Here is a 25,177-nt window from a genome sequence, read left to right on the forward strand (position 1 = left end):
TTCTTTTTCCTCCCTTTGGATTGACTGGCTTCAATATGTCACACTGTTGATTGTTAACTTCTTGAAGTAACTTATCCTTTGTTTCCATAACTTCCTGGGGGACCATAAAGACAAACTCTTATCATATGTGATAGAGTGGCTCCTGGCCTGTTGCAGGCTTGGCCTAGATTGAGCATTCTGGCAGTGACTGCCTCTGTAGACACAAGCAAATTGAGATGTGGGTTATGTGTGCCTGAGTCTCCCAGGACCCAAGTGGGAGCATGACTTCAACTTAAAAGCACTAACTTTAGTCCAGAGAGAATCCATGTTTCGGGGCATTGCTCCATCCTTACAAAGGCTGGTGTGAGCCTAAGGGAGTGCAGTTTCCTACTCTGATTTTTTTTTTTAATTAGCTTAGGGTAAAATGATGATGATATTTTCTGGATCTTGTGGTATCTGTAGTATGTATTGCTTTTCAAAATCTGTAACTTGTTTTCACTGTCTCAGTCTTATCCTCTGATTCTATGAGCAAGATGAATTTAATAGCATGTAAATTCAGCTGTTTTATTTTTTTATTTTAATTTTTTAAAATTCAGCTGTTTTAGATAGTCAACGAATTAATAGTAAAAAAAGAGAAAGAACAAATTTGTTACCGGTATCCCTTGTTGTTTCTCGTGGTGACTGCAGAAATTTCTTTTTTAGTTTTATGTTTCACACACACATAACAACATAGCTTAAATAAATTTCTGTTTTGTTAACCTAGCATTATTTGTTAGGATAAAATACTAAATATCAAGCAAGTTGTGTTTTGATTAAATAACTTAAACATTTGGTTTTGGTTATCATAAACCTACTGATTTACTAAGTAAAACTTTTTACTACTTTTTTTTTTGGATAATAGGTGCTAAGTCAATTCAATCGTGCCCGACTCTTTATGACCCCACGGACTGTAACCCCGCCAGGCTCCTCTGTCCCTGGGATGGCACTAGCTTTATTTCTTCGGGGCTCCTGAGGAGCACTGGGGATAGGGGTAGTTACGGGGTACCTGTCTGGTCATGGGCTTAGGCGGTGGGCATCTGGGGTGCCTCAGCTTGCGAGTGCCCATTGGTGTCACCAGTAAAGGCACTGGGGGAGGTGGGCGCTGCTCCTTTCTTACAAGGCACAGGGCAGGCAGTGGCCACAAGCCCAACTCGCTTGAGGACAGGGCGTTTCATCTCGCGCTCCAGAAGCGCGTGGTTCTGTAGTGGGAGCCCCATGCAGACTCTGAGGGTACGCTCAATGCAGTTGGTGCTGGCGGAAGAGTGGGATGGCCACCGGGCTGCCCCATCGCCCAAGCTGTGCTTGCAAGAGGAAGCCAAGCCGAGCAGCGACAGCACCGGTTGGAAGCTCTGTAGCTCTGGGTTGACATCTGTGCAGAAGATCACGTGCCGGCATGGTTTGGCAGCAGCTCCAGGTCCGGCATGAGGGGCTGGCCAGGAGCGAGTCCTCGAACATGTTGTGCAGTTCCAGCCTGTTGGTACCGCCCAGCATCCGCTCTGCTGTGTACTCATCCAGGACACGCTTGCCGTCGCCCACGTGTAGCACGTGCTTGACACGTGCTTGATGACCATGCAGTGACCAGGCTCCTCGCCCTGCAAGTAGAGCGCTGCGTCGCCGTGCACCACCACCTCGTATACCGCGCTGCTCTTGGACACTTCCTTGGACCGGAACTGTGTTGGCGCCGACCGGTTCTGCCCGTCATTGTTGCCAGGTGGCTGTAGCTCACGATGGACAAGGTCTTGAGACCAGAGACAATAAGGAAGTCCGCGAGCACAAACCTGACCTTGGTCTGGCCCGACTGATAGTAGTCTCCACCCACAAAAACACGGCGCTGCCACGTGAGCTCCAGGGCTCCAGGCGTGGTCCGTGGGTACCCACCAAGGCAAGCGCAGCCCTTCAAGATGCTGGCCACCGTGGACAGCGTGGAGGGCGACACTTTCAGGCCCAGCTGGACGGCGTGCAGCAGGCTCTCAGCGGTGTCACTGAGACCCAGGAGCACTTTGCAGAAGCGCTCCGGGTTCGCGGTCCACACCGCGAGGACGTCTCCTCCGGCTGCTGCGTGCGCGTGCGTGCCCGGGAGGACATCGTCGGCGTGCGCGCTCTGGTTAGTTAGTTGCGAGGAACTCGGGGGATACAGGCAGAGCCGAGAGAGCTCAGAGTCTCCAAGAGCGGCCGCAGCAGCCCCTGCAGAGCCTGTGAGTGCTGTGACACCTCCTGCAGGTTCAGAGATGATCATGCTCGAGTCGGAGAACAGGCGGTCGTCGAGCACCACTGGGGGCAGTGAGCTGAAGGTCACGAATAGCTCCTGGCCCTCATTGTCCAGACTCAGGCTAACGAGGGCCGCGGGCGTCAGCCAGTGGGTGTAGCTGGCCTCCTTGCGGCGGGTGCACGTGGCCCAGGACAGGTGCAGTCCAGCATGGCAGGGCTCAGCCTGGAGCGGTTGTTCCTATCCCAGCCTAGCAGGGACCCCAGGCTGCGACACCTGCTGGGCGGCCTGCTGGGTGAGCATGTGGCCCTGGCTTCGCGGTTGACAAATGTGATCCAGTACTTAATGTAAGCCCTTGGCGTCCGGCTGTAGACCGCAGCGGGCTCTCAACCTTGAACTTGGTTTTCGTCCATCATAAGGAATGGTGCGGAGTCGGCGGGGACAGCAGCAGGTGGCTAAGTAAAACTTTTTATAAAACTTTTAATAGAGCTATAAAGTTATCCTATTTTTTAAATTTTATTTAAAGAGATAACACATAACAGTTTAAGTTCAACTTGGTTTGATTCAAACATATCCTTCTCGACCTAAAACTGTATGAAACATTTTATCTGGGCATTTCACTGAAAACGAGTCCCTTTGTGTGTGTGTGTGTGTGTGTGTGTGTGTGTTTAAATTGGAGGATAATTGCTTTACAATGTTATGTTGGTTTCTGCTGCACAAAAATGAGAATTTAGCCCTAAGTATACATATATCCCGGGAGTTGGTGATGGACAGGGAGGCCTGGCATGCTGCGATTCATGGAGTCGCAAAGAGTCGGATACGACTGAGCGACTGAACTGAACTGAAGTGAAGTGATACATAAATCTCCTCCCTGTTGAGCCTTCCTCCCACCTCCCCGCATCCCACCTCTCTGCTGCTGCTGCTAAGTCATGTCAGTCGTGTCCGACTCTGTGCGACCCCGTAGACGTCAGCCCACCAGGCTCCTCCGTCCCTGGGATTCTCTAGGCAAGATCACTGGAGTGGGTGGCCATTTCCTTCTCCAATGCATGAAAGTGAAAAGTGAAAGTGAAGTCGCTCGGTGGTGTCTGACTCCTCGCGACCCCATGGACTGCAGCCCACCAGGCTCCTCCGTCCTTGGGAGTTCCCAGGCAGTGGGCTGCCATTGGCTTCTCCGTCCCACCTCTCTTGGTCATCACAAGAGCACCTGGTTAAACTCCCTGTGCTGCTTCCCACTAGCTAGCTAGTTTACACGTGGTAGTGTGTATCTGTTGGTGCTGCTCTCTGGACGTGTCCCACCCTCCTTCCCCTCCTGTGTGCACAAGACTGTCCTCTGCCTTTGGGTCCATTCCTTCCCTGCAGATAGGTTCATCACTACCATTTTTCTAGATTCTAACACACCCTATATGTGTTAATATAGGGTATTTGTTTTTCTCTTTCTGACTTACTTCACTCTATATGACATGATCTAGGTTCATCCACCTCAGTTCACCTGACTCCATTGCCTTTCTTTTTACAGTTGAGTAATATTCCATTGTACGTTTGTACAACATCTGTCCATTCATCTGTCGATAGATGTGTAGGGTGCTTCCATATCCTGGCAATTGTAAATAGTGCTGCAATGGACATTTTGGTACACGTGTCTTTTTGAATTATGGTTTTCTCAGGGTATATGCCCAGTAATGGGATTGCTGGGTCATAAAATAGTTTTATTCCTAGTTTTTAAAGAAATCTCCCTGTTACTTTCCATAGTGGTTGTATCGATTTGCATTCTTGCCAACAATGCTAGAGGGTTCCCTTTTCTCCACATCCTCTCCAACATTTATTGTTTGTAGATTTTTTGGGGATAGCCATTTTGACTGGTGTGAAGTGGTACCTCATTGTAGTTTTGATTTGCATTTCTCTAATAATGAGTGATGTAGAGCATCATTTTTTGTGTGTTTGTTAGCCATCTGTATGTCTTTGGAGAAATGTCTGTTTATTTTATTTTATTTTTTCATTTATTTTTATTAGTTGGAGGCTAATTACTTTACAATATTGTAGTGGGTTTTGTCATACACTGACATGAATCAGCCATGGATTTACATGTATTCCCCATCCCGATCCCCCCTCCCACCTCCCTCTCTACCCAATCCCTCTGAGTCTTCCCAGTGCACCAGGCCTGAGCACTTGTCTCATGCATCCAACCTGGGCTGGTGATCTGTTTCACCCTAGATAATATACATATTTCGATGCTATTCTCTCGAGACATCCCACCCTCGCCTTCTCCCACAGGGTCCAAAAGTCTGTTCTGTATATCTGTGTCTCTTTTTCTGTTTTGCATATAGGGTTATCATTACCATCTTTCTAAATTCCATATATATGTGTTAGTATGCTGTAATGTTCTTTATCTTTTCTGGCTTACTTCACTCTGGTATAATGGGCTCCAGTTTCATCCATCTCATTAGAACTGATTCAAATGAATTCTTTTTAATGGCTGAGTAATATTCCATGGTGTATATGTACCACAGCTTCCTCATTCATTCGTCTGCTGATGGGCATCTAGGTTGCTTCCATGTTCTGGCTATTATAAACAGTGCTGCGATGAACATTGGGGTACACGTGTCTCTTTCAGATCTGGTTTCCTCGGTGTGTATGCCCAGAAGTGGGATTGTTGGGTCATATGGCAGTTCTATTTCCAGTTTTTTAAGAAATCTCCACACTGTTCTCCATAGCGGCTGTACTAGTTTGCATTCCCACCAACAGTGTAAGAGGGTTCCCTTTTCTCCACACCCTCTCCAGCATTTATTGCTTGTAGACTTTTGGATAGCAGCCATCCTGACTGGCGTGTAATGGTACCTCATTGTGGTTTTGATTTGCAAGAAATGTCTGTTTAGATCTTCTGCCCATTTTTTGATTGGGTTGTTTGTTTTTCTGATATTGAGCTGCATGAGCCGCTTGTATATTTTGGAGATTAATCTTTTGTCAGTTGCTTTGCTTGCAATTCCTATTCTGAGGATTGGCTTTTAACCTCATTAATAGTTTCCTTTGCTGTGTGAAAGCTTTTAATTTTAATTAGGTCCCTTTTGTTTTTATTTCCATTACTCTCGGAGGTGGGTCAAAGAGGATCTTGCTGTGATTTATGTCAAAGAGTGTTTTCCTATGTTTTTCTCTAGGAGTTTTATAGCTTCTGGCCTTACATTTAGGTTTTTAATCTATTTGAGTTTATTTTTGTGTATGGTGTTAGGGAACATTCTAATTTCATTTTTTTTACATGTAGTTGTCCAGTTCTTCCAACACCATTTATTGAAGAGGTTTTCTTTTCTTGCCTATTTGTCTTACATAGCTGATGTCTTAACTGACATCTCCTATAAAATTAGTGAAGGGATGACTTAATTCCTTTTATTTCATGACAGTTAATTTCTGTAAACTCACACAATCTTACAATTTTTTTATTGTCAGATTTAATATAAAATCTTAGATGGAATGACTAGGGTATAGAATCGAAGAATATATGTTGACACAATTTTAAAAACTAAATTGTTTGCATGTTTATTTACCTATGATAAATAAATAAATATTTACTCTGTGAGGGCTTTCCTGGTAGCTCAGCTGGTAAAGAATTCTCCTGCAATGCAGGAGACCTGGGTTTGATCCCTGAGTTGGGAAGATCCCCTGGAGAAGGGAAAGACTACCCACTCCTGTATTCTGGCCTGGAGAATTCCATGGACTGTATAAATCCGTGGAGTTGCAAAGAATCGGATGCAGCTGAGCGACTTTCACTTTACTTTATGAAGCCCTTTAAACACTAGATGGCACTAAAAATATATCATGATAAAATTTGTTATTCATCAAGCAGATGTAGTATTAATTTTATGACCTTGTAAGTTGGTACATACTTTGTTTAAATTTTTTTTAACATTTAAAACAACTGAAGTGCTACTAGTGCAGTTGATTGTTGAAAGAGGTAATAAAATCACCAAACTAGAGAAATACAAAATTTGTAATTAAAGCTATTCAGTGGACAACAGATACTACCTTTCTGAAGGCTTTTTCATCATATGTGTTTGCTCTCTAAATTCACTAAGGGAAAGAACTACTTTGCAAATGAACTTAATGGATAGGTCCTTTTTATTTGTTTGGCTGCGCTAGATCTTAATTGTGGCAGTTGGTATCTTTGATCTTCATTGTGGTGGCATGTGAACTCTATATTGTGGCATGTGGGATCTAGTTCCCCAACCAGGAATTGAGCTGGGACCCCCTGTATTGGGAGTGCAGAGTCTTAGCCACTGGACCACCAGCAAAGTCCCCAATGAATAGGTTCTTGAACTGTTTAATAATCTGATTGATGATGTAGCATGACATCTGAGCACATTGATAAAAGATTTAAATTCTTGACATGTAATACTTCCTCCAGCAAAAATAACATGAAACTAGTTATATGCCACTGCATGAGGACATCAGTGACTCATGATAGATTTATCATCAGTTCAAGGAATATTTCCAATTAGTCACTGCACAGAGAGCTTTGAAATGACCCAAAATATCACATGAAGAGTTTCCTAAATCTGACAGCTGTCCTAAAATTTTACCCATTATTAGTAGATAGTTTGTGAAGCTGAAAGAAACTTTTATATACTATTGCAAGAAAACACAGTAAGATCAAGTGTGCTGGAGGAAAACCCGAGTTATCTTCTTTGTCCTGTGGAGACAGGATTGATGAGGATAGCCAGTCACCAGGCAGAGGTGTGTTAGGTGGTAACGTAATTCAGGTGTTCCATAGTGTCTGGATCTTGTGATATTTGTAGTATTTGCCTGCTTTATAAAGTTTCTCATTTGTTGTGACTTCTCATTGCAAACATGTTATTCATTTTTGTATGTAATGTTGTATTTTTTCTTAAATGGGGTTCAAAAATGGTATAAGCTTCAGATTGCACAAATTATTCATTTTTAGCCCATACAGTCTCTGCTTTTTTTTTTCACTATTGGACTTTTGTTTATGTTGTTTTCTTTGTTTTTATGTCCTTTCTCTCAATATTGCCTTTCTAATTTCTACTTGCCTAGGACTATAAGACCTGGTACATATATCATATTTCCTTCATGAAAAGGGCTTTGATCTCTCTTAAAACTACATTTCCTCAAGTCAATCAGGAATAATTTCTCCATCATCTAGAGAAATGTATTTTTATTTCTTTTGTGACATGTTACTTTGTATATCTTATATTATATATACTTATGGATATGTTATTTTTCCCTGTTGAGTTCTTAACTTTCTAATGAAAGAGTCTAAATCTTACCCATATGCATCCTGTGTAATACTTAGCATAGTAATTTATATCATAGGTATCCCCCAAATATGTGTAAAATAAAGTAATGAAGGCATGAACATTGTTTGATCTGAGGGTCACAGCATAATGTTTTTCTCTGCCTATTTATTTGAACTCTGGATATTTTGGTCTTAGGTGTATGCTTGTATTTAAAATAAAATATGCAACAACCAGAATCTTGGAGAAAATAAAGGAGGGTATTCTATGTTTATAAGAAATCATGACCCTATCTTGATATCGGCAACATTACAAGACCACAGATACCTCTTCAAGCATATATTTAGTCTATATCAGAAGGCAGCAAACTATAGCCCATGGGCTAACTCCAGTCAGCTGCCTATTTTTGTAAATAATGTTTTATTGAAACACAGCTGATTCATTTTTATCATGTCTGTGGTTGTTTTCAAGTCACAAAAGCACATTTGAGTTGTTTCGAAAGACTGTTATAGTGAACAGATCCTAAAATCTTTACCATCTGATCCTTTAACAAGAAAATTTTGCTGACCTCTGATATGAATCTTGTTGGTAGTTAGGTAGTCAGATGACCGTATAGGAGAATGCAAAGCTTTTCTTTTAAAAAATGAGTTGGGAATAAGAGAACTACTAAAATTTTAGCTTTAGAGTTATCACTTTTTCAGAGTTTTTGAAAGGTTAGTTTTCTCTTGGTGCATATACACCCCATTGGGTAGTAGGAGCTACTTCATAGAAATTTGCAAACAGTGAAGAAAGACCAACACATTTTAGTTCAACACTAAATAGGCCAACCAGGAGTCACTGAATCAGTGACTTTTGAAGTCCTACCATTCAGTTCAGTTCAGTCACTCATGTCCGACTCTTTGCAACCCCATGGACTGCAGCATGCTGGGCTTCCCTGTCCATCACCAACTTGTGGAGCTTGCTCAAACTCTTGTCCATTGAGTCAGTGATGCCATCCAACCATCTCATCCTCTGTCATCCCCTTCTCCTTCCATCTTCAGTCTTTCCCAGCATCAGTGTCTTTTTCAGTGAGTCAGTTCTTTGCATCAGGTGGCCAGAGTATTGGAGTTTCAGCTTCAGCATCAGTCCTTCCAATGAATATTCAGGACTGATCTCATTTAGGATGGACTAGTTGGATCTCCTTGCAGTCCAAGGGACTCTGAAGAGTCTTCTCTAACATCACAGTTCAAAAGCATCAATTCTTTGGCACTCAGCTTTATTTATAGTCCAACTCTCACATCCATACATGACTACTGGAAAAACCATAGCTTTGAGGAGATGGACCTTTGTTGGCAAAGTAATGTCTCTGCTTTTTAATATGTTGTCTAGGTTGGTCATAGCTTTTCTTCCAAGGAGTAAGTGTCTTTTAATTTCATGGCTGCAGTCACCATCTGCAGTGATTTTAGAGCCTCCCAAAATAAAATCTGCCACTGTTTCCATTGTTTTCCCATCTATTTGCCATGAAGTGATGGGACTGGTTGCCATGATCTTAGTTTTCTGAGTGTTGAGGTTTAAGCCAACTTTTTCACTCTGCTCTTTCACTTTCATCAAGAGGCTCTTTAATTCTTTGCTTTCTGCCTTAAGGGTGGTGTCAGTCCCACAAGGCCCTGACAAATGCACTAACTGGCAGTGGGGGTGGCATTTGGGGGAGACAAGAATGCCAGTGCCCTCCATGGCATTCGCTGGTTTCGGCACAGTGAGGTAGGTCTGCGGTGATCTCCGTGTGTAAGGGAGGTTCTTTTTTTTTGAACTCCCACGACAGTTAATCACTGTTGTTGCGCAGCAGGACACTGGTTACTGTCATCACAAAGACGCCATTGCTGTGGTCTTTCTGGAAGCCAAGGAGAAAAAGCCTAGAATTCTTAAAGGTTAAGGATTTTAGTCCTTGCTTTGTATATGCATCCCTGGGTAGCACAGAATGGGTACAAAGGTATAATTCTTAGCATCTGCCCTTCCCAGCTCACATTAAAATAAACACACACACACACATACACTCACACTCACACTCCCTATTGTGCACAGTAGGCCTGGCTCCATCCAGTGAAGGATGGATCTGGTATGCAGAGTGAGGGCTGTGTCCTGAGATGAGAGGCCCTGGAACAGGAGACCTTTATCACATAGGCAACTGGCATCCGTTCTCTGCTTTTTCTCGGTGCCTTTCACCTGCCTCGACTTCTCCTAGCCTCTCTGCCCTACCTTTTCCTGTTCAGACCAATTTCCAGGAGATCAAGGGCAACTGAGTTAAAACCTCGCCTCCCCTGAAACATTGAAGGTGGAGAGATTTCAAGAGGGCACTTGAGGGGCTTCGTGGTAAAGAATCCGCCCGCTTGGGTGGTTTAGTCATTGATCTGGGGAGAGCCCACGCTGCATGGAGTGGCCTAGCCTGTGCACTGCAGCCGTAGAGTCTGGGCTTTGGAGTTGGGGGTGCACCACAGAGCCCCAGGCGCCTAGAGCCTTTCCTCTGCAACAATAGAAGCTGCTGTAATGAGAAGCCCGCACACTGCAGCTAGAGAGTAGCCCCCACTACTCAAAGCAACTAGAGAAAAGCCCACACAACAACAAAGACCCAGCACGGCCAAAAATAAATACATCAATAAATAAATAAAGAAAAAAAAAGAGGACACCATTGCAGAAAAGCCAGCTCTGCTTGGCAAAAATGAGGTGGTTCAACAGGCTGTATACACTAAAAAGTTTTTCTCTGTGGTGAGAGCGGCAAAGGGCCCCGCTGAGCAGACCCAGGGCCACTGCCTTCTTATCCCTGAGACTGCCGTGCGGGAATGAGCACCTTAGATGAAAACACAAAGCCAGGGGATTTATATTAAGACAAAAGTTAAAATACTCAAGATACACCACCTGCACATGTCCAGTTGGCATCCTGAGACAGCAGGACCCAAGGTGTGGTCTTCTAAGGGAGCAAATACGTAACGAGTGTGTTGGCTCAGAGGGCTGTGTGGGTGGGAGTGGGCAGCTGTTCCTCTGAGCAGCCCTTCTGCCTGTCATCACAACACATTTCTTGGGACAGTTCCTGGCACCCTATTTCAGGAGTGGAGACGACGTGGAAAAAATCTGACCTTATGTGGGAGAGATTCCATCCTATGAAATATAATGACTGGTGGGTTGAACCCATCAACCTGATCTCATGCCTTATCTTTTCATTCTGGCATGGCAAATGTTATTATTACATATCCCTCTTTAAAAGGAAAACACCTTCTCTAGTCTGGCCACTTTCAAAAGCTGGAGATTCTGGGGTCAGAAATTTGGATAAAGCGTGCAGGCCCCAGAGGGAATTTCTACCAGAGCCCTTCTGAGCATGTGAGCAGAGCATGGATGGAGTTCCTTTCCTCACCACCGCCTCAGTGCACGGGGACGAGGGGCCAACGGTGCCTGAGGTGCACGGCAGTATCAGCTGCCCCTACCCACCCTGTCCCCGCTTTCCCACTCTGCAGATTGATGCCTGCACCTGGAAACTTTCCTGATGGCAAAAGCATAGTCCCCACACTGGGGCTCAGTTCTCCGTCTCTGAAGCAGGGCAGGGCCCTGGATCTCATCAACCTCCCTGGAGTCTGGCTTTCCCGGTGAGCTGGGGACTTTCAGTGGACAGGAAGCGACATGTAGCGGATGCTCTGGCAGATGCAGCATGTCTGGACCTGGGGTGGCTGTTTGCACTCTTGGCTGCTTGGTCTAAATCTTCACAGTTACGGCATCTGTCTCCCTTTCATCTTTCTTCTGCATGTGGTTCCCTTTGGCCACCTCTCACTCCCAGTACAGAACACGCAGCAGGGCCGGTGATGCAGAGATTCCAGCCCCTAAGGGGGCTTCTCAAAGGTGAAGTCCAGTGCCCCGTCCTCCTTCAGGCCCTGGAAACCCTCCGTGCGTCATTCACTCTGGGGCACAGAGTGTGGCACAAGCTTGATGCTGTCGTTCGTGAGCAGCACGCCTGCCCGTGTTCCCGCTGGGACCCACTTACAGGAGCTGGCACGGTGCTGCAGCTGCAGCCCTGCCATCCGGGCTGTGCGCTCTGGCACGTTGGCGCAGCCACCTGCAAACTGCTGGCCTGACCTGGAGACCGTGGTGGTCAGCTGAGCTCCTGATGAGGCAGTTGCTGCCCCCTGAGAGCCCAGAGGCAAAAAGGTGGGCGAAGAGGCTGCTGCAGCCGCTCTCCGACCCCAGGTGATGCTTATGACACCAGCATTTGAGAATCATGACTTAGGTAGACCAAGAGAGTGAGGAGCAGGTTTAAAAAAGGGTATAAGCTCATTGTGGTTTTGATTTGCATTTCTCTGATAATGAGTGATGTTGAGCATCTTTTCATGTGTTTGTTAGCCATCTGTATGTCTTCTTTGGAGAAATGTCTGTTTAGTTCTTTGGCCCATTTTTTTCGAGAGAACAGCATCGAAACATGTATATTATCAAGGATGAAACAGATCACTAGCCCAGGTTGGATGCATGAGACAAGTGCTCAGGGCTGGTGCACTGGGAAGACGCAGAGGGATGGGATGGGGAGGGAGGTGGGAGTGGGGATCAGGATGGGGAATACATGTAAATCCATGGCTGATTCATGTAAATGTATGGCAAAAACCACTACAATATTGTAAAGTGATTAGCCTCCAACTAATAAAAATAAATGGGAAAAAAAAGTGTATAAGTGTATACGAAAACTTGCTTATGATAGACCTGCAGCTTCCAAAGCACATACCAGGCAGGTTCAGGGATGTGCTCACGGAATGGGGATTTGAGCTTAGGTTGCGTGATGGGCAAGGCATCAGATATTTGGCATCTGGACTCTGACCAGTTCTGGGAGGGTAGACTTGGGCCTGCGGTGCTTAGGTAGAATCTCAGAAACTGTTAGAGGTGAGGTGTCTGAAATAATTGAAAAGAGAAGAAAATTGCACTTAGCTGTGTGCAGTTTATTCAAGATCCAGTCATAATTTTAGATCTACTAGTTCCCACCCAGGTCTCACTGCAGTAGCACCAAAATGGAAGTTACTGCTTATGCTACTTGAGGAGCACTCAGCTTAGCTTCTCAGAGTCTCATCTTTCAAGTGTTCCTAACATGAACGTAAATGAATTTTTTTCTACTACTTGAAATAGACAATTTAAAAACAAATTTTGACTTTTCAGCCCCCTTTTTGATCTAAATCTTCTAGGACTAGTTAACACATGCTTGTGTCCCTTTTGTGTGATCCAGCTAGAACCAGGATAGGGGTTTCTGATTCTTCAATTATTTTGAAAGTAAGACAATACAAAAAGATAAAATAATTTGCATAATTAGTTGCAACTTATATTGGTCTATGCCCCCTTTCCTCCTCCTGCCCCACTCCTGTAGTCTCAGAGGAAAGATACAAGATGGGATAGAAAAAAATGAGAGCAAAATGAGTTTTACATTTTCTACATTTGACTGCTTTGTTCTTTGTATTACTTAATGGTACCAGAGTATGAGCAGTTTGTTAAGTTTTTTCATAATGTAAGTGCCTATCTTCATCAGGGGTATTTTTTCCTCACTAAGACCATTTACTCTTATTTGCATAGTGAAATCACAGGAACGTGCAAAAGACACAAATCACTGAAATTCGGACTATTTATTTTTAGCCGTAAACGGTTCTGATCACCATGCATGTCTATGTCACTCACTGCATATTTACCATGGATTATTAATTCTTTATGTTCACTAAGGCATATCTCTCAGTCTTAAAGTTCCTTTGTATTCCCTCAGATTTATGGTACATAGTAAATCCTCAATACATATGAGTTGATTTATACAGCTGGGAAAGAGGATAGGTTCAAAGTCATTGATAACGCCAGTTGGAAAATTTGCAATCTGTACAACTGCACATGGGTGAACGTTTATAAGTGAAATGTATGGTGGATAATGTGGAAATACTCTAGCAAGCATTATTTGTGAAAGGTGGGCAATTCTTGATGCACTGAGAAATTTACAAAAGAATAGTGATGTATTGCTAAACTTGTCTATAAGATTTGCACCCTTAAGCATTTTCCAAAATTAGAGAAAAAGATATTATAAATCCTTTTTGGAATCGTTACTGCAATTTGCATACATAGGTACTCTCCGGAGACCCTTGGTTATCAGTTTTTTCTTTTTGATGAAGACGGAGCAGGTTTTCCGTCCGTTGCTGACCACGCCTTGTACGTATACTGCATCTGTCAGGAACACGCTTCTTCTTCGGGTGTGCCCCATCCTAGAAAGTACCCACATGTGATACTCTTTGCTTCATTTCTAGGTGTAAACGTTTCTCTTTCCAATTTGTTATATCAAAGGTTGGGGCTATTTTGAAATATTGAGAAACAAATGGAAACCCATATGGCAGAGATTTTTTTTTTAAAGACATGTTTATCACCATTTGGGGAGTGCTAAGGAAGCTATTCTGTCTTCACTGAGGACAAAGTAATTGTCAAAATGCTTAAATTGCTGGAAAGTGTACTGAGAATAGACACAAGGAAGTTTCTCCATAGGGAGTGTTGTTAGGTCCTTGAATGGGTGACATCGGAGGTAGATCACTTTGATTTTTATTAATAACTCTTCGGTATCTTACTAAGATCTGAATTCTTGAATTTCGAATTCTAGTACATTTCTTTTACTTTGGAAATAAGCAAAACCAAAAATTCCCACCAAAATGTCCTTTCTTTAAGGCCTCAGTTCTTCCTAGAGCTAGTGATAATGGATAGAATATGGAAGGTTTCACTGAAGACTGTGAGTGCTGCTATAGAAAAGGCATTTGAGGAGTTTTATTAAGTGTGAAAAAGCAAGATGCTCTTATGGCATGTATAACTGTGGCTGCCTTCAAAAAAGGCAAGCATGGTGTCAGAAAACAGGAGTGGAGAGGGATTGTTTTTGTAGCGAACCAGCCTTGGTAGCTCAGCTGGTAAAGAATCCACCTGCAATGCTGGAGTCCCTGATTTGATTCCTGGGTTGGGAAGAACTCCTGGAGAAAGGGGTAGGCTACCCACTCCAGTATTCTTGGGCTTCCGTGGTGGCTTAGACTGTAAAGAATCTGCCTGCAATGCAGGAGACCTGGGTTTGATCCCTGGGTTGGGAAAATCCCCTGGAGGAGGGCATGGCAACCGACCCCAGTATTCTTGCCTAGAGAATCCCATGGACAAGGGAGCCTGGAGGGGTCCAGTCCGTGGTGTCTCAAAGAGTCAGACGTGACTGAGCGATTTTTCACTTTTTCGAGTGCATATATTGCCTATTCTGAAACAAATAAAATAGTAAAATTCAAAAAACTCTTATTAATTTGTGAACAAAAAAAGCAATAACACCCTGAATTCATTTAATGTTGACCAATAGGGATGTAGTTAGGTAAATCACTATGCTCCATCTAATGGAATAAACTGCACCTGTTTAAAAAAATGAGGTAGGCATAGAGAACATAGTAAGTGAACAAAAGCAAGATGCAGTATGTACAAAGTTTCATTTCTATACATTTTTAAAGGTCACTCAAAGAGCTTTGTATACATAAACTCTTCTATGTGCCAGTGTTGTTTTCTGGAAGGACACACGTGGAAGGATGAATAGGGTTTTCCCATGGGAAGAGAATAGAGGGTGAACGAATGGGGAGGATGGTTTTATTTGTCATACATTTCTGAGTGTTTATAATATATGTGTATGTTACTTTAATGAATGCTTAAAATTATATTATGGCTTTGTGGAAAAGTTCAGTGTCACATTCCATATTTTCCTAAACTGATGTGAATCCAAGTAGATAAGTTATATAATATTATAGAAAACACCTGTAAAAATTTCACAAGGAGATAGCAGCTAATCCATTCTAGACATTTTTCTTTTCTTTTTTGCAGTCACACTCTTTCTTTAGAAGTGATTTATTAAAAATGGTTGGATTTTCCAAATTATTAGCAACAATATGATGCAATGGAAATAGTGGTAGCCTGAGAGTCTCACTAGGACTTCCACTTGGACCCCTTCAGTCTAAGACCCAGCAAATTTCTCTGTTCAAAGAAAGAGGCGACTAGTTCATCTTTAAGATTCTGTCCCACGTTAGAATCCCAGGATTCTCTTACTGCTAGAAAGCAAAGAATTAAATGCTGATTTTAGTAACATTGAATTTAAAGATTTAAATATGTGATTTAAAGATTTTTAGCATCCTATGTGATATTATATATCAGCAATTAGGAATGCTGGCTCTTACACCAGTGTATGTAGGTTAGTACCTTGGTAGAGGCTTGGTAATTATGGTTGGTATAATAATGACCCTTCAAAGATGGCTATGCTTCAACCCCTGAAACCTGTACGTGCTGTATGTACATGTTGCCTAAAGTAACAAAGGGATTTTTGTAGTCCCTTTTGTTCAGTTCAGTTTGGTTGCTTAGTCGTGTACCACTCTTTGTGACCCCGTGGACTGCAGCACTCCAGGCTTCCCCTGTCCATCACCAACTCCCAGAGCTTGCTCAAACTCATGTCCATTGTGTCGGTGATGCCATCCAACCATCTCATTCTCTTGTTGTTCCCCTCTCCTCCTGCCTTCAATCTTTCCCAGCATCAGGGTCTTTCCCAGGGAATCAGTTCTTTGCATCAGGTGGCCAAAGTATTGGAGCTTCAGCTTCAGCATCAGTCCCTCCAATGAATATTCAGGCCTGATTTCCTGTAGGATTGACTGGTTTGATCTCTCTGCTGTCCAAGGGACTCTCAAGAGTCTTCTCTAACACCACAGTTCAAAAGCATCAATTCTTTGGTACTCAACTTTCTTTATAGTCCAACTTTCACATCCATACATGACTACTGGAAAAACCACAGGTTTGACTAGATGGATTTTTGTTGGCGTAGTGGTATCTCTGCTTTTTAATATGCTGTCTAGGTTGGTCATAGATTGTCTTCCAAGGAGCAAGTGTCTTGATTTCATGGCTGCAGTCACCATCTGCAGTGATTTTGGAGGCCAAGAAAATAAAGTCTCTCACTGTTTCCATTGTTTCCCCATCTGTTTGCCATGAAGTGATGGGATCAGATGCCATGGGACCAGAGTCCCGTTTGTAGTTGTGATTAATTAATGATTTAGGAGATAGGAAGACTATCCTGAAATATCAGAATATCATAATCTTTGTAAGAGGGAGGCAGGAGGGTCAGTATCAGGGCCGGGAGGGGTAAAGATGACATTAGAGGTCACAGAATCAGAAAGAGATTTAAGGATGGTATACTTCTGACTTGGAAGGACCTAGGTCAAGGAACACAGGAAATCTCTAGAATCTGGAAAAAGCAAAGGAATAGATTTTTCTCTTGAAACTCCAGAAGAAACAAAATCCTTCTGACACCTTGATGTTAGCCCAATGAAACCCATTTTGTACTTCTGATCTCTAGAATGGTATCTTAGTATGTTAATAAGTTTATATTGCTTTAAATCACTAAGTCATGATAATTTGTTACAGCAGCAATAGGAAACTAATGCTGTGATATACATGTAGAATTAAAACTTAGAGGTCATATCAATTGTTGTACATGTTTCCATCTTCTTTAATACAAATAGAAATTGTCAACCGAAGCAAGACTGAAGAAAACTTGTGACCACTCACTACCAATCAATAATACACATAAAATGTTGTTGACTTTTATAGACAAAATATAGGAAAATATAAATCAATAGGTAAGTTTAAGGAACTTCCCTGACTTTTAATTGTAAATGTACACTATTTCAGAAGGATAAGTTGCCAATAGTCATTCAATGAGACTAAGAATGAAGGAATACTGTTGTGCTTGGCATGGATGGTGGAAAACTGTATGGGACTGTTTCAGTTTTTTCCTGGCCTTCTAATGTAAATAGCTCTATAGGAAAAGGTGACATTTTTGTAGTGGTATCAAGTCCTGCCTGTAAGAATGATTAACAGTGGCAACAAATACTAAAGTCCTGGTTCACTGTCCATCTGCATCCATTTTACTCTAGCTCAGCACTTCTTTGTCAGGTACAATTTTAAATGTCAAGCACAGCTCAAGTGGGACTTACAGAGAAGGGAATTTGTAAGCATAATGTATTACAAGTGTCTTATTTTCCTGCAGAATTGACCATGTTTACCAAGATTTACTGTGCTTTTTTTTTCCTTACTGTGCTTTTCCTCCTACCTTACAGAGAGAGAGAGAGAGAATGTTGATGAGAGATGTCCTGTGGCAGTGATAGATCACTTGGAAGCCCTGGTGACCTTTAGGGAAGGCTAATTTCAGGATTTTCCCTTGAAGTCCATCCTCTGCCTGATGGCCTGTATTATCAGGAAATCCTGTTTTACTTAACATTCAGTGAAATGTGCTTGGGGAGGATGGGTGGGTGGAAAGAAGTGAATTCCTTGAATAGGGACAGAACTGCAAATTCGGTGAGTGAATGAGTAAGAATCTACTATAGTCAGAGAGACATGTCTTCTTTGATGTCATAGAGGAACATAGCAAGCTATTTACTTCTGCGGTCTAGAAACTTTATTAGAACTGTGGGCTCTGTTGACAGACTCTGGGTTTGAAATCTGAATTTGTCAAATTTCACTGGCCATATAGAATACTGTGTGGCACTTATCCTTAATATTATCTTCCATTTCAGACTGTTTATAATAGAAAAAAGAGTAAGAGAGGTAACTTTGCTATTCTAATGCTTTCATATATGCCCATGTAGAGAACTGTGAGAGAAGAAAATATAGTATCTCTCAAGTACATAAAATATATCATCTCAATTGTCTCTTTTGACAGTGTCTTGTTTCATGATGCATTGTAATTAGGTATATTTTCCCTTTCTAAAAGCATTTTAGCAAGAAATCTATCTTATTTTAAATGTACTATATGCTTGAAAAAATATGCAAAGAGATAATATCTTAAATTAACAGGAACTCACTAGTTCATTGGGTCCAGAGCACCCAAGCTCAGGAAGCACAGAGTCATGTACAGGTTAAACTCAACATATGTGTCTTAACATGCTGAGACACATATTAACCAAATTGACAAGAATTAAAGACAAAGAGGGAAAATATTAAAAGCAGCAAGTAACAGAGAAAGGAAAGGTTATCAGCTGGTTTTTCAGCAGAAATTCTGCAGGCCAGAAGGGCATGGCATGCTATATTTAAAGTGATGGCAGGGAAAGCCTACAACCAAAAATACTCTACCCAGCAAGACTCTCAGATTTGATGGATAGATCAAAAAGTTTTACAGACAAGCAAAAGCTAAGAGAACTCAACACACCAAATTCAGCATTTAAACAAATGCTAAAGGAGCTTCTCTAGGTGGAAAAGAAGAGGCAACAACTAGAAACAAGAAAATTATGAATTGGAAAGCTCAGCAGTAAAGGCAAACATACAGTTAAGGTTAGGAAATCATCCACAAACAAATATGATATAAAAACTAGCAATCATGAGAAGAGGAGAGTACAAATGCAGAATATTTGAATTTAAGAGGCCAGCAGTTAAAACAGTTGTGTGTGTATGTGTATGTGTGTGTATGTCTGTGACTGCTATGTCAAAACTTTGTGGTAATTACAAACTGAAAATCTACAATAGATAATCAAATACAAGGAAAAGGAATACAAATACAACACTAAAAATAGCCATCAAATCACCAGAGAAGGGAACAAAAGAGGAAGGGAAGGAAAAAGACAGACAAAAGCAAATCCAGAACAGTTCACAAAATGGAAATAAGAACATACACATCTATAATTACCTTAAAATACAAACAGATTAAATGCTTCATACAAAAGACATATATTGGCTGAATGAATACAAAATCAAGACCTATGTATATTGCTGTACACAGCAGACCCACTTCAGATCTAGGGACACGTGCAGACTGAAAGTTATGGGATGGAAAAAGGTGTTCCATGCAAATGGAATTCAAAAGAAACCTGGAGTAGCAATACTCATATCAGGCAAAGTAGTCTTTAAAATAAAAACTTTTACAAGAGACAGAGAGGGACACTACATAATGATCAAGGGATCAATCCAGGAAGAAGACAGAACAGTTGTAAATATATAAGGCATCCAACATAGGAGCACCTCAATATATAAGGCAAATGCTAATAGCCATAAAAGGAGAAAGACAGTTAACACAATAATAATGGAGATGTCACTGTTATAAGGACACCCTGTCTACATCAATGGATAGATCAGCCAGAGACAAAAATCAATTAGGAAACATAGGCCATAAATGACACATCAAATCAGATGGACTTAATTGATACTTGTAGAGTGTTCCATCTGAAAGCAGCAGAATACACATTCTTTTCAAGTGCACATGGAACGTTCTCCAGTATCACATGCTGGGCTGCAAAGCATGGCTTGATAAATTTAAGACAATTGAAATCACATGAAGCATCTTTTGTACTAACAGTGCCGTGAGATTAGAAGTCAAGTACAAGAAAAAACTGAAAAAAAAAAAAACAAAAAAAAACTAACAACATAAACACATGGAGGCTAAGCAATATGCTAAACAGCCAGTGGATCACTGAAGAGATAAAAGAGGAAACAAAAAAAAAAGTACCTAGAGACCGCTGAAAGCAAAAACATGATGATCCAAAACCTATGGGATGCAGCAAAAGCACTTCTAAGAGGGAATTTTACAGCAATATAATCTTACTTCAGGAAACATCTCAAATAAACAACCTAACCTTATACCTAAAGCAACTAGAGAAAGAAGAACAAACAAAACCTAAAGTTAGTAGAAAAGAAAAAAAATCATAAAGATCAGAGCAGGAATAAATGAAACAGAGATGAAGAAAATAGTGGCAAGGATCAATAAAACTGAAAGTTGGTTCTCTGAAAAGATAAACAAAATTGACAAACCTTTAGTCAGACTCATCAAGAAAAAGAAGACTCAAATCAATAAAATTAGAAATGAAAAAGCAGAAGTTACAGTTGATACCACAACAATACAAAGGCTCACAAGAGACTATTACAAATAACTATATGCCAATAAAACGGACAACCTGGAAGAAATGGACAAATTCTTAGAAAGGTACAATTTCCCAAGATTGACCAGGAAGAAATAGGAAATATGAAAGAATCAATCACAAGTACTGGAATTGAAACTGTGATTAAAAAGCCTCCCAACAAATAAAAGTTCAGTACCAGATAGCTTCACAGGCGAATTCTATTGAACATTTAGAGAAGAGTTAACACTTGTCCTTCCAAAAAATTGCTGAGAAAATGAGGCCACCACCACCCTGATACCAAAACCAAAGATATCACAAAGAAAATTACAGGCCAATAGCACTGATGAGCAGAGATGCAAAAATCTTCAGCAAAATAGTAGCAAACTGAATCCAACAATACATTCAAAAGATCACATACCATGATCAAGTGGGATATTTCCAAGGGATGCAAAGATTTTTCAATGTCTGCGAATCAATCAGTGTGATACACCACATCAACAAAAGGAAAAATAAAAACCATGTGATCATCTCAATAGATGCAGAAAGAACTTTTAACAATATCCAGCATCCATTTATGATAAAAAAAATTGTCCAGAAAGTGGGCATAGAGGGAATATACCTCAACAGAATAATGACCATGTGTGACAAACCCACAGCTAACATCATACTCAGTGGTAAAAAGTTGAAAGCCTTTACTCTAGGATCAGGAACAAGACAAGAATGTCTACTCTGACCATTTTTATTCAACATTGTTTTGGAGGTCTTGGCCACAAGCAATCAGAAGACAAAAAGAAATAAAAGGAATCCAAATTGGAAAAGAAGAAGTAAAACTGTCACTCTTGCAGATGACATGATACTCTACATAGAAAATTCTAAGATATTACCAGAAAGCCACTAGAGCTCATCGATAAATTTGGTAAAGTTGCAGGATACAAAAGTAATACACAGAAGTCCATTGCATTTCTATACACTAACAGCAAGAGATCAGAAAGAGAAATTAAGGAGACAATCTTATTTGTCATTGCATTGAAAATAATAAAATACCTAGGAATAAATCTACCTAAGGAGTAGTTAGGTAGACTTATTGGAAAAGACCCTGATGCTGGGAAGGATTGAGTGCAGGATGAAAAGAGGGCAACAGAGAATGAAATGGTTGTATGGCATCATCCACTCAATGGACTTGAGTTTGAGAAAACTCCAGGAGATAGTGAAGAACAGGGAAGCCTGGTGTGTTACAGTCCATGGGGTTGTAAAGAGTGTTGTAACTTAGGGACTGTACAACAACAAGGAGCTAAAAGACCTGTAATCTGAAACTTGTAAGGCACTGATGAAAAAAATCAAAGGTGACACAAACAAATGGAAAGATATACCATGGTCTTGGATTGGAAGACTCAATTTTATCAAAATACCTGTACTACCCAAGGCAGTCTTGGGATTCAGTGCAATCCCTATTGAATTACCAATGGCAATTTTTGCAGATCTAGTAAAAAAGAATCTTTATGGAAACACAAAAGACCTCAAATGGCCAAAGCAATCTTGACAAAGAAAAATGGGCATGGAGGAATCAGGCTTCTTGACTTCAGACTATATTATAAAGCTACAGTAATCAAAACAGTATAGTAGTAACACAAAAAACAGAAAGATAGATTAATGGAACAGGATGGAAAGCTCAGAAAGAAACCCACAAATCTATGGTAAATTACAACAAAGGAGGCAAGAATATACAGGGGAGAAAGCACAGTCTTCAGTAAGTGGTGCTGGAAAAACTGGACAGATACATATAAAAGAATGAAATTAGAATGTTCTCTAATACCACACACAAAAATAAACACAACATGGATTAAAGACCTCAAGGTAAGACCAGATAATATAAAATTCTTAGAGGAAGACATAGGCAGAACACTTAGACACAAATAGCAGCAATATCTTTTTTGATTCATCTCCTGGATAATATAAATAAAAACAAATGTGACCTAACTAAACTTAAATGCTTTTGATGACAAAGGAAACCATAAACAAATGAAAGACAACCCACAGAATCAGAGAAAATACTTGCAGTGGATGTAACCAGAAAGAGATTAATCTCTAAAATAGATAACTCATGCAGATCAATATAATAAAAACCCAATCAAAAAAATGAGAAGAAGATCTAAGTAGACATTTCTCCAAAGAATACATACAGATGGCCAAAAAACACAAGAAAAGATGCTCAACATTTCTAAGTATTAGAGAAATGCAAATCAAAACTACAATGAGGTATCACCTCTTACTGGAATGGCTATCACCAGAAAGCCTAACAGTAAATGCTAGAGAGGATTTGGAGAAAAGCAAATCTTCCTACACTGTTGGTGGGAAAGTAAATTGGTACAGCCACTATGGAGACCAGTCTGGAGATTTCTTAAAAAACTAAAAATAGAGGTACCATATAATTCAGTAATCCCATTCTTATATCTGGAGAAAACTATAATTCAAAAAGATACATGCATCCGGAGGTTCATTGCAGCACTATTTACAATAGTCAAGACATGGAAACAAACTAAATGTCCATCAACAGATGTGTGGATAAAGACGATGTGGTACATGTACACAATGGAGTATTACTCAGGCATTAAAAAGAATAATAGAGATGGCAAGTGTGAACATTGACATTCTCTAGAACTAAGACCAAAAAAAAGATGTCCTTTTCATCATAGGGGACTGGAATGCAAGAGTAGGAAGTCAAGAGATACCTGGAGTGCTAACAGGCAAGCTTGGCCTTGGAGTACAAAATGAAGCAGGTAAAGGCTAACAGAGTTTTGCTAAGAGAATGCACTGGTCATAGCAAACACCCTCTTCCAACGACACAAGAGAAGACTCTACACATGGACATCATGAGATGGTCAACACCGAAATCAGATTGATTATATTCTTTGCAGCCAAAGACGGAGAAGCTCTATACAGTCAGCAAAAACAAGACCAGGAGCTGGCTGTGGCTCAGATCATGAACTCCTGAATGCAAAATTTAGACTTAAGTTGAAGAAAGTAGGGAAAACCACTAAGCCATTTAGATATGACCTAAATCAAGTCCCTTATGATTATACAGTAGAAGTAACAAATAGATTCAAGGGATTAGATCTGATAGATAGAGTGCCTGAAGAACTATAGATGGAGGTTTGTAAAGTTGTACAGGAGGCAATGATAAAAAACCATCCCCAAGAAAAAGAAATGCGAAAAGGCAAAATGGTTGTCTGACAAGGCCTTACAAATAGTGGATAAAAGAAGTGAAAGGCAAAGGAGAAAGGCAAAGATATATCCATCAAAATGCAGAAGTCCAAAGAATAGCAAGGAGAGATTAGAAATCCTTCCTAAATGATCAATGCAAAGAAATAGAGGAAAACAATAGAATGGGAAAGACTAGAGATCTCTTCAAGAAAATTAGAGATACCAAGGGACCATTTCATGCAAAGATAGACACAGTAAAGGACAGAAACAGTATAGACCTAACAGAAACAGAAGATATTAAGAAGAGGTAGCAAGAATACACAGAAGAACTATACAAAACACGTCTTGATGACCCAGATAACCACAATGGTGTGATCACTCACCTAGAGCCAGACATCCTAGAGTGTGAAGTCAAGTGGGCCTTAGGAAGCACCACTACGAACAAAGCTAGTGGAGGTGATGGAATTCTAGCTGAGCTATTTCAAATCCTAAAATATGATGCTGTGAAAGTGCAGCACTCAATATGCCAGCAAATTTGGAAAACTCAGCAGTGGCCAGGACAGGAAAAGGCCAGTTTTTATTCTAATCCCAAAGAAAGGTAATGCCAAAGAATGTTCAAACGACCGCACAATTGCACTCATCTCACACGCTGGCAAAGTAATGCCTCAAATTCTCAAAGCCAGGCTCCAACGGCACATGAACGGAGAGCTTTCAGATGTACAAGCTGCATTTAGAAAAGGCAGAGGAGCTAGAGGTCAAATCAAATTCATTGAAGAAGCAAGAGAATTCCAGAAAAAACATCTACTTCTGCTTGATTGACTAAGCTGAAGCCTTTAACTGTGTGGACAATGAACTGCGGAAAATTCTTCAAGAGGTCGGAAAACCACACCACCTTACCTGTCTCCTGAGAATCCTGTATGCAGGTCAAGAAGCAACAGTTAGAACTGGATATGGAACAACAGGCTGTTTCCAAATTGGGAAAGGAGTACATCAAGGTTGTATAATGTCACCTTGCTTATTTAGCTTCTAGGCAGAAATGCCAGGCTGGATGAAGCAAAAGCTGGAATCAAGATTGCTGGGAGAAATACCAATGACCTCAGATATGCAGATGACACCACCCTTATGGCAGAAAGCGAAGAGGAACTAAAGAGCCTCTTGATGAAAGTGAAAGAGGAGAGTGAAAAAGCTGGCTTAAAACTCAACATTCCAGATCTTGGCATCTGGTCCCATCACTTCATGGCAAATAGATGGGGAGACAATGGATACTGTGACAGACTTTATTTTCTTGGGCTTCAGCATCACTGTACTTGGTAACTGCAGCCATGAAATTAAAAGATGCTTGCTCCTTTGAAGAAAAGTTATGACCAACCTAGACAGCATGTTAAAAAGCAGACATATTACTCTGCCAACAAAGGTCCATCTAGTCAAAGCTATGGTTTTTCTAGTAGTCATGTATTGATGTGAGAGTTGGACCATGAAGAAGGCTAAGCGCCGAAATGTTGATGCTTTTGAACTTGGTGTTGGAGAAGACTCTTGAGAGTCTCTTGGACTGCAAGGAGATCAAACTAATCAGTCCTAAAGGAAATTAATCAACTCTGAATATTCATTGGAAG

General features: G+C 41.0%; 1 pseudogene; it reads right to left on the minus strand.

Annotated features, from left to right (window-relative positions):
- Positions 1–1,040: 1,040 nt before the first annotated feature.
- On the minus strand, positions 1,041–11,142 carry LOC139039641 (inositol-3-phosphate synthase 1 pseudogene; annotated as a pseudogene).
- Between the last annotated feature and the right edge of the window lie 14,035 nt (positions 11,143–25,177).

The sequence above is a fragment of the Odocoileus virginianus genome, chromosome 19 (genome assembly GCF_023699985.2).
Source record: "Odocoileus virginianus isolate 20LAN1187 ecotype Illinois chromosome 19, Ovbor_1.2, whole genome shotgun sequence".
Taxonomy (NCBI): Eukaryota; Metazoa; Chordata; class Mammalia; order Artiodactyla; family Cervidae; genus Odocoileus; species Odocoileus virginianus.